Source organism: Triticum urartu, chromosome 2A, assembly GCF_056163025.1.
Source record: "Triticum urartu cultivar PI428250 chromosome 2A, HENAU_Tu73, whole genome shotgun sequence".
Taxonomy (NCBI): Eukaryota; Viridiplantae; Streptophyta; class Magnoliopsida; order Poales; family Poaceae; genus Triticum; species Triticum urartu.
In genome coordinates, this window is record NC_141874.1 from 270,135,304 (window position 1) to 270,151,265 (window position 15,962).

Consider the following 15,962-nt stretch of genomic DNA (forward strand, 5'->3'; position numbering starts at 1 on the left):
GATATGAGATGCATGACAATGATAACAACACACGGAGACAAAGACCCGAACCCGAGAAAATAAAATAACTTAAAGCCGGAAACAACAAGAGTTGGAGTACAAATTGGGTAAGTTACATCCGGGGTGTTACAGCGGCGCGGGCCCGTCGGTGGCAGAGGGCGCGCCCTGTGCTTGCGGGGCCACGACGACGGTGCTGCGGGGTGCGCTGGCGTGCATGAGGCCACACAGAGGGCAAGGGAGCGATGGGCGGCGTCGGACGGCGTAACGAGCTGGCACGGGCTCTCGCTGGCCGCAACGGGTGGCTCTGCCACTGCAGAAGCTGCCGGCGTCGGTGATGCTTGCCGCCACCGACACCTGCACCCGTCCAAGAGGGCGTGCGGTGCTCTGGCCAGGGAGGAGAGGCCGTGCGCAATGCGCCAGGGCGCACTGTTGATTGGTGACAACACTCTGACGAAAAACGACACTGAATTTCTCTGAAACTCTGAATTTTCTGAAAGTTCACAGTAACAGTGCTGGCCAAGTGTTCAACGAAATCATTTTGGCATGTGGGGAATTTTCCTTGAGCTGATTTTTGGTGGGGTGGCCTCTCATTACATCTGGGGGCTGCCTGAATTTAGGTAGAATTTTTGGAGAAGAGGAGATATGAATTTCACCAAATTTGACAAATCTGGTCGAAACTTGCAGAGGTTGAAACTTGAAAATTTTGAAAAGAAGAAGAGTGGATCTTGATGGATCTAGGTTGGGGGTGCTAAAGGCTATCCAGAGGAGTTGGTTTGAGACCAAAACTCAAAGGAATTTTGGTACTTCCTTTGTAAATCATCTAGGCTTAAAATAATTGACAGAATTGTTTTGGGGAATAGAATAAATGAAGTAAAATCCAAAAATGGGTTGGACTTGTTGGAACAGAGAGTTTGGATTGCCCCAAAGTGGAGGGAGGGGTTTTGGGAGGATTTACCACAAGAGACATGGTAAAACCATGGGTGGTTTAAAAATAAGAGAAGCCCCAAAACTCATAGGGTTCCTTTTTAAAGAAAATAAATAAATTCCAAAAATATATTTGAGAAGGGAACAATTAGAAGAAAGGTTTTTAATAATCAAACACCAGAGTTGAAGAAGATACAAAAAATAAAATCCTTGCCAAGGGAAAATGTTTTGAGAGAGAAAACTTTGGAAGAGATTAAATGACCTTCTTCAAAACCAACAAGGTTTTTGTTGAAAATTAAATAAATTTTTTTTTGGAGTGTCACAACACCTACCCCCTTAGGAAAAATCTCGTCCCCGAGATTTCAGCTGATCCTCAAATAAGTGTGGGTGCTCTGTCCAAAGAAAATCCTCTCTTTCCCAAGTTGCTTCACTCTCGGTGTGATTGCTCCACTGAACTCTGAAAAACATGATGGTTTTCTGTCGGGTCCTCCTTTCAGACTCCTCTAATATTTTTATTGGATGTTCCCAATAGGTGAGGTCTGGCTGCACGTCAATGTTTTCATGGGATACCTGTTTTTCTGGGTTGCTTACGCACTTCCTCAACTGCGAGACGTGAAACACGTCGTGGACATCAGATAATTCTTCGGGTAATTCTAGCTGGTAGGCTATCGTGCCTCTTCGTGCCACTATACAGAATGGTTCGATGAATGTTGGTGCTAGTTTTCCCTTAATATTGAATCGTTGCAGGCCCCTCATAGGAGATACTCGCAGGTACACATACTCTCCGGTTTCAAAACTGACTCCATGATGTTTTTGATCGTAATAACTCTTCTGTCGGCTTTGAGCTGTCCTGAGTTGGTCCCTGATTAGCTTGTCCTTTTCCTCGGCTTCTTTGAGCATGTCTAGGCCGAAGATACGGCTGTCTCCGGTCTCTGACCAATTTAGCGGGGTATGACATCTCCGCCCGTACAGAGCTTCAAATGGTGCCATTTGCAGGCTGGCCTGGTAACTTTTGTTGTATGCGAACTCTGTGTATGGCAAGCTTTCTTCCTAACTGGTTCCATAGGTGAGGACACATGCTCTCAGCATGTCTTCTAGAATTTGGTTTACGCGTTCAGTTTGTCCATCAATCTGGGGATAGTATGCTGTACTGAAGGCCAGTTGAGTTCCTAGCGATTGTTGCAGCTGCTCCCAAAATCTAGAGACAAATTGAGTGCCTCTGTCGGATATTATAGTCTTTGGGACTCCATGTAGACAGACTATGCGGGAGAGATAAATCTTGGCAAGCTTCTAAGTGGTGTGGGTTGTCTTCACTGGAATGAAATGTGCCACCTTGGTTAATCTATCGGTGATGACCCATATGGCATCATTCCCGCGTTGTGACCGAGGTAGTCCGACAATGAAATCCATCCCTATTTCGTCCCATTTCCACTCAGGTATCCTGTTCGGTTGCAGTAGTCCGGCTGGTCTTTGATGCTCAGCTTTTATGCGTTGACAAGAATCGCAACATGCAATGAAGGTGGCTATACCCCTCTTCATACCGTGCCACCAAAATCTTTCCTGAATGTCCTTATACATTTTAGTTCCTCCAGGGTGGATCGAATATGGAGTGGTGTGGGCTTCAGCTAGAATTTGCTGTTTGAGGTCCTCTATATTTGGCACGCAGAGTCTGTCTCCATACCATAATATTCCCTCATCGTCTATGACGAATTCCGAGGCCTTGCCCATACTCACCTTTTTTATGCCTTCGATGCTAGGGTGTCCATGTTGAGCTTCTTTAATCCTCTCCACAAGGTTGGGTTGTACTTCCAAATTTGTTATGGTGCCTTCCGTGACCATCATCAAGTTGATTTTGGCAAACTCTTGTTGGAATTCAGGTCTCAAGCCTTGCAGACTGTTGTCGTCCGAGCTGGGGTTCCGACTAAGAGCATGTGCCACTACATTTGCTTTTCCTGGATGATAGTGGATACCAACATCATAATCTTTTACCAATTCCAACCAGCGTCGTTGCCGTAAGTTGAGTTCTGGCTGTGTGAAAATATACTTGAGGCTTTTATGGTCCGTGTATATTTCACAACGATTTCCAAGTAAGAAGTGTCTCCATTCCTTGAGTGCATGAATGACTGCTGCCAACTCCAGGTCATGAGTGGGATAATTTTCTTCATACTTGCGAAGTTGTCTGGAAACATACGCGACTACTTTGCCTTCTTGCATCAATACGCATCCGAGACCCTTTCGGGATGCGTCACAATACACTTCAAAGTTCTTGTGTATGTCTGGCACAATTAATACTGGTGCTGTCGTTAATTTCCTTTTTAGTTCTTGGAAACTTTTCTCGTAAGCTTCTGTCCATTCAAACTTCTTGTCCTTCTTGAGTAACTGTGTCATTGGTTCTGCTATGGTGGAGAACCCTTCAATAAACCGTCGGTAGTATCCTGCCATTCCCAAGAAACTTCGTACATCCGTTACACTGGCTGGTGATTTCCAGCCAAGTACGGCCTTGACTTTTTCTGGGTCTACGGCAATACCTTCTTGGGTCAGTACATGGCCTAGAAAACCTACCTGTCTTAGCCAAAATTCACACTTGCTGAACTTGGCGTACAATTGATGTTTCCTGAGTTCTCCTAGTACAACTCTAAGATGTTTAGCGTGCTCTTCTGGTGTCTTGGAGTATATCAAAATATCGTCGATGAATACCACAACAAACTTGTCCATAAACTTCATAAATATTTTTTTCATGAGGTGAACTAAATATGCGGGGGTGTTTGATAGTCCAAATGGCATTATAGTGAACTCATACAGTCCGTATCTGGAGGTGAAGGCTGTCTTGGGGATATCTTCTGTTCGTACTTTTAATTGATTGTATCCCGACCTTAAGTCAATTTTTGAGAAGACCTTGGCCTGAGCGAGCTGATCAAATAAATCATTTATCCGTGGCATCGGGTATTTGTTCTTGATTGTGACCATGTTAAGTGCTCGATATTCTATACACAATCTCAGTGTCCCATCCTTCTTCTTGGCAAATAAAATTGGTGAACCCCAAGGTGAGGAGCTGGCTCGAATATATCCCTTGTCCAGTAATTCTTTTATTTGCTTCTTCAATTCTACCAACTCGGATGGTGCCATTCTGTATGGTTTCTTGTATATGGGGCTGGTTCCGGGTGCTAGCTCAATGCTGAATTCTATCTCTCGGTCTGGTGGCATGCCTGGTAGTTCTTCGGGAAATACGTCTAGAAATTCACACACTACTGGTACCTTGCTTAATTCAGAAACGTCCTCCTTGTTCAATCTCGGTTGCCGGGATATTTTTCTCTCTCTGGCTGAAACTCTTATTGTCCTCCCGTGGTGGTGGGTGATACGGTCCGGTTGAAATAGTCAATAAAACCTTTGTTGGTGGTTAACCAATCCATCCCTAGGATGACATCCAGTCCTTTATTTTCCAAAACAATAAGGTTGGCGTGAAACTTCAATCCTTCAAACTCAATAACCACACCTTGGCAGTAACTCTGAGTAACTTGCTTAATCCCAAGGGACTTGATGATCATGGATTTTTCCAAGGGATGCATCAAAAAATTATTTTGCAAAGCAAAACTCTTCGAAATGAATGAGTGAGAAGCTCCAGAATCAAACAAAACCATGGCAGGTATTGTGTTGACAGGAAACGTACCGAGTATGATATCCGGGGCATTCTATGCTTCCTCTTTGGTCAGGTGGTTCAGATGACCCTTCCTGTGGTTGTTATTGGGGTTGAAATTGTTTCGCTTGGGCGCTGAATTATTGCCACCATTGTTCGGCTTTCGGGTCGAGTTCCTTGGCTTGGGACACTGCTTGGCATAGTGCCCTTCCTCTCCGCAAGCGTAGCAAGTGACGCCTGGGCGATATGTGAACTCCTTGTCCCTTGCATGGAAATTCTTGATTGGGCATGAGACATTTGTCGTGGGTTTGTGTATCCCACCTTTCTGAAAATCCGTCTTGCTTCGGTGGTTGCGAGCAAGAGTTGTCTGGTCCCTTTTTCGTTTGCGGAAATCCTCCAAGTTGCGTCTCTCATTGTCCAAGGTAATGGCCTTATCCACTAGCGTTTTGAAATCTGGAAAAGTGTGCACAACCAGCTGGCATTTAAGCGCGGGCGCCAGACCGTCTAGGAATTTCTCCATCTTCTTGCTTTCAGTCATACGCTCTTCGTTGGCGTAGCGAGACAACAGAGTAAACTGACCGTTGTATTGTGACACTGTCATGGTCCTTTGTTTGTGGTCATGAAACTCTCTCTTCTTGATCTTCATAAGACTTTTAGGAATGTGCGCCCCGCAAAAACCTTCTTTGAACTCCTCCCAGGTTATATCATTTTCGTTAGGGTGCATGTGTAGGAAATTTTCCCACCATGATGCAACTGCTCCTGTGAGATAGTGCGGAGCATATAGTACTTTCTCGAGGTCTGAACATTGTGCAATAATTAATTTTCTTTCCATGTCTCGGAGCCAATCCTCGGCCTCAAGAGGTTTGTTAGTATGAGAAAATGTTTGGGGACGCGTCTTCTGTAGCTCAGATAACTTGGATTGCTGCTGATACTGTCCATGGTGATTTCCCATATTGATGACTTGGTTCATCATTTCCTGGTGTTGTTGCTGACTTTGCTCATAAAGGCGGCACATTTGGGAAAGTGCTGTCTCACTGTCCTGTTGACTTGACTGCCCCTGTGTGAAATTGTTGCTTGGTTGTGTGCCATAATTTTCCTTTGGCTGAGTTGGCATGGAGCGCGTCCAGGGACGAGACATTTTTCACTCCGGGCATATATTTTGTATAACTCATAAGAAAGGGAAAAGAGTCGCAAAAATCAATAAATGCACAAAGATGGGAAATAAATTAAATGCTCCAGGATTTCTCAAGAAAATAAATTGATTGCGCATGGAGAAGGACTGCTCATTACATATCTTACACGCAAGTAGTAATTATACAATACATCACTCAGGATATGCGTACATATTCCTGGCATGTTATTTAGGCTAGTGCACTTCTCCCAGTTCCTACATGATGCGCAAACAAGCTACTCCTCACAACTTATGTACATATAAACATATCGTACAAAGCGTTACATCGCATGGCGGCTAAGTGTACTCAGTCGGAGATGATAAGGATCTCCTTTGCCCTACCGAGTGTGAGGCGCAGTGAGGCTGGGGACTCGACCTCCTCCTGGCTAATAGCCTCCAGACGTGTAGTGCTGCGCCGAGTAGATGGAGCGGGCGCCAGAGGCGGAGCAACACGAACAGGAGTGGGCGCAATGACTTGGTTGAACTCTTCGGTGGTAGGCAGGCGACGAGCAGTGGTGAGAGTGGTAGGTGCATAAGATGCTGAGGACGAGACGAAAGTCAGTGGCGGTGCGGTGTGCAGGAGCTCCCTCCTGTTGGCGGCACAGCCATGGACTGAGTCCATGCGGGCAGCCACGAAGTCGTCCACCAGGTTGTCGAAGGCTGCCTCCAGAGCCCGGAGGTACTCAATAAGCATCTCAAAAGCCTCGTCTCGTTCTCCTCTGGGGCAAGAGAACGCGTAGTGACAGGTGTATGGCACATGGCATGGAAGGTAGCGGTAATGGCGAGTCTTCATCGAGGGAAGGACATCCCTGAGACGAGCTATCGCCTCGCGGGCTGCCATCTGCATAGCATGCTTCTCCGTATGGATGGCTCTTCCCAAGTACCGGAAGCGGCGTAACTCAACAAGACCTCCATTGAATTGCACCGCGGCCTGGTGCATGGTCAGACTGTCGTTGACCTTGTGCTGATAGAGTGTGAAGACTGGGCGCATTGATGGCCCCATCGCGACCTGAATGATGAAGGAGAGGAGCTTGACGAACCCATCGGGCACGTTGGCGAACATCTGTGACTCGCAGCTGTTGTCAACCATCTACAAAAGTAGGCAAAAATTCTGAATGGTGAGATCATAAATTTATGCTGACTGTCAGAAAATGACTACATTTGCAAAAATATGAATTAGCTCTATTATGCTAATAACCGATTAGCGATCGCACCTAGTGGCTTCCTACAGTCAGCCTGGCTCTGGAACCAAGCTTGTCACGACCGGTTTTCAAATAAAATGTTTATTGAGAAGCCGATCTTTTGAGTCCAGTATGAGGAAAAATCCTCCTTACTGGTAGAAAAAATTCTTGATACAGTAAGCCAGTAGCATATAATATATTACAGGGTCGAGCTAAGGCTGCTCAACAAATTATTACAAGCACGCCAATAATTATACATAATGGCGGATATGACACAATGGTGTGGTGGCATACTACTGACTCGAGATAAAAGTGGTGGTTGAATATCACAGTGGAGTGGATAACACGACTCCTAAACTGGCAGCTCATCGAGCGTCGAGGTGAGGCTCGATGAATTTATTCGGGTAGCGGAAGCGGATATAATACAGTAACCAAATCCAGGATCACTCGAGACTGACTGGGACTCCCCTAGGCGTCGGACTCGCTATCGAACTCTTCATCCATGAGATCGCCTTCGTCAACATCTGGCCAAATCAACAAGCCAGGTGAGTACTTTGAAAGTACTCGCAAGACAGTTCGGACATAAGATATAACAAATGCATGCATGAATGCGTCATGAGTAATTAGTAATGCACATTCGATTTAGTAAATAATGGCACAACATGCTAAATAAAAAGAGAGTCGGGTGGTAGTCTTCCCAAAATCCCAATAAAAAAATAACTGAAAACCGATCGGGTGTCTGGAGCGACGCCTCGAAGGGTGAACAAATAAATAATCATGCCGCAGTCGGGCGTCTAAGCGACACCACGTAAAGGGCTTATATTGAAAAGTAAATGACATGCGTGCCACAGTCCGATGTCGGAACGACATCGCAGAAAGGGTTTATATCGCAAGTAAATAACAAGCGTGCCACAGTCGGACGTCTGAGCGACATCGCAGAAAGGGCTTATATCGAAAGTAAATAATAAGCGTTCCACAGTCAGATGTCTGAGCGACATCACAGAAAAGGCTTAAATCGAAAGTAAATAACAAGCGTGCCACAGTCGGACGTCTGAGCGACATCACAGAAAGGGCTTATATTGAGAGTAAATAAAAAGCGTGCCACAGTCGGACGTCTGAGCGACATCACAGAAAGGGCTTAAATTTCCTTATTCATATCTGATAAATTCACAAAGATATAATACTCATAAGAAATATTCAACACACAATAATAAACGGGTTAGTCCATCCACAGGAATAAACATTTAACCGGACTTAACACTCATGCGGTTCACCGGAGTTTTTTTTTTGTCACTGAGACAGACACTTGACAAGATAAGTTGAACACATTACTTGGACATGGATAATATGATTCCAAGGATTTTTGACTCTGCAGAGTTTGTACTAAATTACCCACAGCCAACGGATTTCCATAGTCACGAAGGACTCGTTCTGTTTATGGTATTTCGGCAGAAACACATCTAACCAGTACACACCCATCCCACCTCACGATGCCAGGAATCACCCTAGACAGCGTTCAAGAAAAACTTTGAGACGGGGAGATCACAATCTCGAATAGCATGGGATCAAATTTATATACGCGCGCTCTATGGGGTGCCCCCCTCTCGGTCCCAACCGGAAACACCCATGCCCCCTGACCAGATGACTAGCTTTAATCCAGGGCCATGGAACCCTCATCACGGCCTCTCGATTTGGTGTGTACCAGGAAAGCGGTTTGCAACTTACTAAGTCGTATCCCTTGCGGAAAACATGTGGTAGTACAGGAAGGGAAAACGGATGGAAACTGGACTGATTCATGTTGACACTGGAGTCAGATAGTTTGGCATAAGACTAGCATGCTACAACACAGCCATCTTACCCATTCTCATGCCATCACATGGCCATGCAAACTCATATCCAACAACTTATGGATTTTCTAAACTCACTTGCCTCAACTCTGCATGTAATATGGCATTCATCGAGATGCTCATAAACATGCCATGAAACTACTTAATGCAAACATGCCAAAGACACTCATCATATCAAAAGTTCAAACATGCTTGCCTGGTTCAGAGTAGTCGGAGCCAAACTCGGTGAAGTTCGCGGTTCCGTCACCTCCTTCGGTATCTACGGTATAAAGAAACATACGCGCTAACGTAAATACCGTGAGGTGCACAAAAGAAATTCCAAATATTTTTCAAATAAATATGATACAAAACTAGACAAAAATTTAAAGAGGGCAGAAAAAGAATCAATCAAAAATCATTTTCTATTTAAAAGTTACAAGGGTTTTAATCCAGGAACCTTTCTGTAATGAAACAGAAACTTCTCAGGGTTCATTTTATAAAACAGAAGACGTTTCGTTTGAGAATACCCCGACCCAGAGGGGAGACGTACTTTGGCAGAAGACGCTTTTAGAAAACGTTTCATTTAAAAGAAAAGAGAGGCTGACGGGCGGGTCCCACCCGTCAGGTTTGAAATTTCAAACGGGGAAGAAACAGAGCTCGTCGGCGCCCGAGAGCTGCGGTGGTCGCCAGCGGTGATCCACGGCGAGTTAGGAGGATTGGAGAGTACCTACGTGCTCAGCGTGTCCTTCCGCGTCGGTGGGTGGTGGTGGTGGTCGTCGGCGAGCACCACGTCGACGGCGCTCCTTGCTCTGGCGGACGGCGGCTCGGGTGGAGTTGGATCTCGTCGGGGAGGGCTGCGGAGGTCAAATTGAAGCCTGGGTTAGATCACTGGGTGCTCGAGGAGACTACTGACGAGGTTTGGGCGGCGGGGATGGCTTCACCGGAGTGGATCGAGCTGGTGGCCGAGGCGGATCGGGGCGGCCGGAGTTGGGGGGAGGAGACCTCCTCGAGGTCCTCCTAGTGGCTTGGCGGGGTCCTGGTGGGGTGCAGTGGTGGTGCGTGCTCGAGGGCGAGCTTGGGGCCCCTTTTTATAGGCGATCCGAGGCGGTGGCCGTGAACGGAGATCTCCGGTGATGGTTACAGAGGCGCAGAGCTTGGTCGGGGAGTTTAGGGAGTTGGGCGTCAATGTGGAATTCCTCTGGTTCCGTTTAGGCGCTAAACGAGTTCGGATTAGGTGCTTTGGGTGGGTTCGACAGAACGGGGCGGCGCGGGCCCGTCGGCGGCAGAGGGCGCGCCCTGTGCTTGCCGGGCCACGGCGACGGTGCTGCGGGGTGCGCTGGCGTGCATGAGGCCATGCGGAGGGTAAGGGAGTGATGGGAGGCGCCGGACGGCGTAGCAAGCTGGCACGGGCTCTCGCTGGCCGCCATGGGTGGCTCTGCCACTGCAGAAGCTGCCGGCGTCGGCGATGCTCGCCGCCACCGACACCTGCACCCATCCAAGAGGGCGTGCGGTGCTCTGGCCAGGGAGGAGAGGCCGTGCACAACACGCCATGCGCACTGTTGATTGGTGACAACACTCTGACGAAAAACGACACTGAATTTCTCTGAAACTCTGAATTTTCTGAAAGTGCACAGTAACAGTGCCGGCCAAGTGTTCGACGAAACGATTTTGGCATGTGGGGAATTTTCCTTGAGCTGATTTTTGTTGGGGTAGCCTCTCATTGCATCTGGGGGCTGCCTGAATTTTGGTAGAATTTTTGGAGAAGAGGAGATATGAATTTCACCAAATTTGACAAATCTGGTCCAAACTTGCAGAGGTTGAAACTTGAAAATGTTGAGAAGAAGAGTGGATCTTGATGGATCTAGGTTGGGGGTGCTAAAGGCTATCCAGAGGAGTTGGTTTGAGACGAAATCTCAAAGCAAATTTGGTACTTCCTTTGTAAATCATCTAGGCTTAAAATAATTGACAGAATTGTTTTGGGGAATAGAATAAACGAAATAAAATCCGAAAATGGGTTGGCCTTGTTGGAACAGAAAGTTTGGATGGCCCCAAAGTGGAGGGAGGGGTTTTGGGAGGATTTACCACAAGAGACATGGTAAAACCATGGGTGATTTCAAAATAAGAGAAGCCCCAAAACTCATAGGGTTCCTTTTTAAAGAAAATAAATAAATTCCAAAAATATATTTGAGAAGGGAACAATCAGAAGAAAGGTTTTTAATAATCAAACACCAGAGTTGAAGAAGATACAAAAAATAAAATCCTTGCCAAGGGAAAAAGTTTTGAGAGAGAAAACTTTGGAAGAGATTAAATGACCTTCTTCAAAACCAACAAGGTTTTTGTTGAAAATTAAATAAATTTTTTTTGGAGTGTCACAGGCCCCCATAGGAGAAACATGAAACAAGGGAAAAGGAGATATTAAAGTTATATGTATGTCCGGGATCGGTCTGGCCGAACCGTGGATCCCGTGATAGCCTGTGCCTCCATCGTCGCCCATGTAATTTTGAGTGAGTACTTATGGACGCGTGGTATGAATGCCACTACTTCATCGGGATTGGGACGGAGGCTAAATTGCTAATCGAGCTCTTGACGAGCTGCGTTGTCATGTTGCAGTGTACTCCGGACCCTCTTAATGATGTCCAGGGGCTCGGCAGCTAGACTATGATGTTGCTTGAGAAGGCCGTTTTGTACCTCTACTGCTAGGGCGGCGGTGTGCTCCTCTGTCCGGAGGGAGCGTTCTGTGTTTCCGTTGACTGTTATGACGCCATGGGGAATATGCATTTTCAGCTTGAGATAAGCATAGTGTGGTACCGCATCGAATCTAGAAAATGCGGTTCGTCCGAGTAGTGCGTGTTAGCCACTGCGGAAGGGGACGATATAGAAGATTAACTCCTCGCTTCGGAAGTTGTCCGGGGAACCGAAGACCACCTCCAGCGTGATAGAGCCCATCTAGTGGGCCTCAACGCCTGGTATGACTCCTTTAAAGGTAGTCTTTGTGGGTTTGATTCGTGAGGAGTTAATGTCCATCTTCCGCACTGTATCCTGATAGAGCAGGTTGAGGCTGCTACCGCCGTCCATTCGGACTCGTGTTAGGTGAAATCCGTCGATGATTGGGTCAAGGACCAGTGCGGCTGAACCGCCATGCCGGATACTAGTTGGATGATCTCGACGATCGAAGGTGACCTTGAATGATAACAACGGATTGAATTTTGCGGCGACTGGCTCTACCGCGTAGAATTCCCTAAGTGCTCGCTTGCACTCCCTTTTGGGGATGTGTGTAGCATATATCATGTTCACCATTTTGACTTGAGGGGGGAATTTCTTATGCCCTCCAGTGTTCGGCTATCAGGGCTCTTCGTCCTCGTCCTCACTTTGTGATCCCTTTTCTTTGTTTTCGGCATTTAACTTGCCAGCCTGTTTGAAAACCCAACAGTCTCTGTTTGTGTGATTGGCTTGTTTGTCTGGGGTACCATGTATCTCACACGGACAATCGAGTATGCAATCCAGGCTCGATGGTCCCTCGTTGTTCCTTTTGTAGGGCTTCTTTCGCTGTCCGGACTTGGGGCCGCTGAATCCAGTGTTAACGGTGGTGTCATCGGTGTTGTCGACATTGCTTCGGCGTTTGTGTCTATTGCGCCGGATCTTTTTGGAGCTGTTCTTGGCCTCGGAAGGGCCTGTCTCGTTGGCTGTGCTTTTGATACGAGACAGCCACCTGTACTCTCCCGCGCAAAAGCGGGTCATGAGTGCCGTAAGGGCTGCCATGGAGTTCGGTTTTTCTTAGCTAAGGTGGCATGCTACCCATTCGTCACGGATGATGTGTTTAAAGGACGCTAGGGCTTTAGCATCCGGACAGCCAATGATCTGCTTCTTTTTGGTTAGGAACCTAGTCCAGAATTTTCTGGCTGATTCTCCAGGTTGTTGAACTATGTGGCTTAAGTCATCAGCATCGGGTGGTCGAACATGTGTACCTTGGAAGTTGTCAAGAAAGGCCTCTTCAAGATCCTCCCAGCCGCCGATGGAATTCTCGAGTAGGCTATTCAGCCAGTGTCTAGGTGGCCCTTTGAGTTTCAGTGGGAGGTATTTGATGGCGTGGAGGTCGTCTCCCCAGGCCATGTGGATGTGGAGAATAAAGTCCTCAATCCATACCGCGGGGTCGGTTGTTCCATCGTATGATTCAATATTGACGGGCTTGAATCCCTCGGGGAATTCGTGATCCAGCACCTCATCTGTGAAGCAGAGAGAGTGTGCGGCACCTCAATATCGGGCTGCATCATGACGCACCTTCGATGGAGTGTGTCTACGGTTATCGGCCCGGGTGTGACTAGGTTTGTCACGCCCGAATAAGTAGCCGTCATCCCGAGTTGGGAAGCGTCCTCGCAATCCGTAGATTGATCTGGTGTGTTCTGCTATGTTGTCCAGCTCCTGCCGAAGGTCGTATGTATGGTCCCAAGCTGTTATGTCCCTGTTTTTGCGAGGTAGTGGGGCGGGCTGTTGTTCGGCCTGAGTTGCCGCTTTATCCCGACCGCGGGGTGGTCGGTCCGCCGCACTATCCCGACCGCGTGGTGGTCGGTCCGCATTGCATGACGGAGGTATGGGATTTAGTGCCTCCTCATCGAACTGAGGTAGCAGTCTAAGCTTTGGGTAACTCTTGGCTGGGTGCTTGAGGCCGTATTCTTCGGCTGCTAGGACATCAGTCCACCTATCAATGAGCAGGTCTTGATCGGCATGAAGCTGCTGCTGCTGCTTCTTCAGGCTTCTTGCGGTGGCTATTAGCTGGCGTTTGAAGCGCTCCTGCTCGAGGGGTGCCTCAGGCATGATGAAGTCCTCATTGCCGAGGCTCTCATCATCCACGGAGACTGGACGATAACTATCATCGTCTAGGTCTTTGGGCATGGTCTGATTATCAGGGTTGTCTTGCCCGTTGTCTTGTTCATCCTGTTCGGATGCAGCCCCGACAGGGTCTTTGTTGTTTTCGGTGATGCCCGAAGTACTATTCTCTCCGGTGCCAGTATTTCCAGCATTTGAGCGACGAGGCTTAGAGCAGCGTTTAGGGCACCGATGCTTGGACTGTGTCTCAGAAGGTTTATTCACAACTGGATCTCCTTTGTCATCGTCGCTAGCTTTTTTAGGTGTGTCGACCATGTACACATCGTACAAAGAGGTGGCCGTCCAACGTCCAGTAAATGGCGGGTTTTGGCCTTCCTCCTGATCGACATCGTCGTCCATACCATCGATGTCTTTAGAGCCGTAATCGAGCACGTCAGTTAAATCATCGACAGTGGCTATGAAGTGGGTGGCGGGTGGGAAACATAATTTCCCATCATCGTCCTCTGGCTCAAACCGAACATAGTTCGTCTTTGAGTCCTTCTCCAAGGACAAGTTCTTTGGAAGAAAAAATCATTTTCCAAAGGGTGCATCTTGAAATGGCAAAGAATGTTGCCTAAGGAAGTTTTCATTTTCTTTGGAAGAAAAAATCATTTTCCATTTTCCGAGTGCCCAAAATGAGTTTTTTGTGTGAAGGGCCTACCAAATAATTGTTGCAAAATTGGATCAAATCAATTTGCTAAAGTACTAAGCCATATTTAATGCACAATTGACCAAATGGTTGGGTGTCACAAGTTTTGATCCACCTCTCGTGAAAAAGACAAATTTCCGCCGATTTAGCAAGAAGCGGGTCAAATTTGAATTGTAGCTGCCTTGTAGTTTGCTCTTTATTTTTTCCAAAAATCATTTCTAGCTACATAAGTATCTATTTAATCAGAGAAACACCAAAAAAATCCAAGATTCAACCACTAGCTAGGAACGGTCATTCCCGCCGTTTTGACCGCATTTTGAAACGGGCATAAAAAATTCAAAAAAAAATTTGGGAAACCTTCGCATTGTGTCATTATATGTGGTCAAGTTCATAGGAAAAATAATAAACTTGTAATACGACAATTATTTTAAAAAAAGGGTTCTCAGAAACGAGCTATCACGCGTGAAGATTCATGGCTTTCAAGCCAAATGATCAATCTTATGGCCATATTCATGGCATAGTTTGTTCAAATGATCACATATTGTGCACAAGGGTGCATATTGGAATTCCAAACAATGTTGCCTAAGGGACTTTTTATTTCCTTTGCACAAAAAATTCATTTTCCATTTTCCGAGTGCCCGAATTGAGTTCTTCTTGTGAAGGACGTACCATATATTTGTTGCAAAATTGGACCAAATCATTTTTCTAAAATACTAGGCCATATTTGATTCACAATTGACCAAATGGTTGGGTTTCAAAAGCCTTGATCCATCTCTAGTGAAAAAGACAAATTCCCGCCGATTCAGGAGGAAGCGGGTCAAATTTGAACTGCAGCTGACTCATAGTTTGCTCTTTATTTTTTCAAAAAATCATTTCTAGATACATAAGTATCTATTTAATTAGAGAAACATCAAAAGTTTTCCAAGATTCAACCACTAGCTATGAACGGTCAAACCTGCCGTTTTTGTCGCATTTTGAAACGGGCATAAAAAATTCAAAAAAATCAAAAAATTGGGAAACCTTCGCATTCCGTCATTATATGTGACCAAGTTTCCAGGAAAAATAATAAACTTGTAATACGGCAATTATTTTAAAAAAGTGTTCTCACAAACGAGCTATCACACGTGAAGACTCATGGCTTTCAAGCCAAATGATCAATCTTATGGCCACATTCATGGCATAGTTTGTTCAAATGATCTCATATTGTGCACAATGGTGCATATTGGAATTCCAAACAATTTTTCCTCAGGGACTTTTTATTTTCTTTGCACGGAAAATCCATTTTCTGAGTGCCCGAATTGAGTTCTTTTTGTGAAGGACCTACCATATATTTGTTGCAAAATTGGACCAAATAATTTTTCTAAAATACTAGGCCATATTTGATTCACAATTGACCAAATGGTTGGGTGTTAAAAGCCTTGATCCACCTCTGGTGAAAAAGACAAATTCCCTCCGATTCAGGAGGAAGCGGGTCAAATTTGAACTGCAGCTGCCTCATAGTTTGCCCTTTATTTTTTCAAAAAATCATTTGTATATACATAAGTATCTATTTAATCAGAGAAACATCAAAAGTTTTCCATGATTCAACCACTAGCTAGGAACGGTCAAACCCACCGTTTTCATCGCATTTCGAAACGGGCATAAAAAATTCAAAAAAAAAATCAAAAAATTGGGAAACGCGTTCGCATTCGATCATTATATGTGACCAAGTTTC

At 46.0% G+C, this 15,962-nt stretch overlaps 1 pseudogene; it reads right to left on the bottom strand.

Moving 5' to 3' along the window:
* Positions 1-12,510: 12,510 nt before the first annotated feature.
* On the bottom strand, positions 12,511-13,626 carry LOC147984781 (uncharacterized; annotated as a pseudogene).
* Between the last annotated feature and the right edge of the window lie 2,336 nt (positions 13,627-15,962).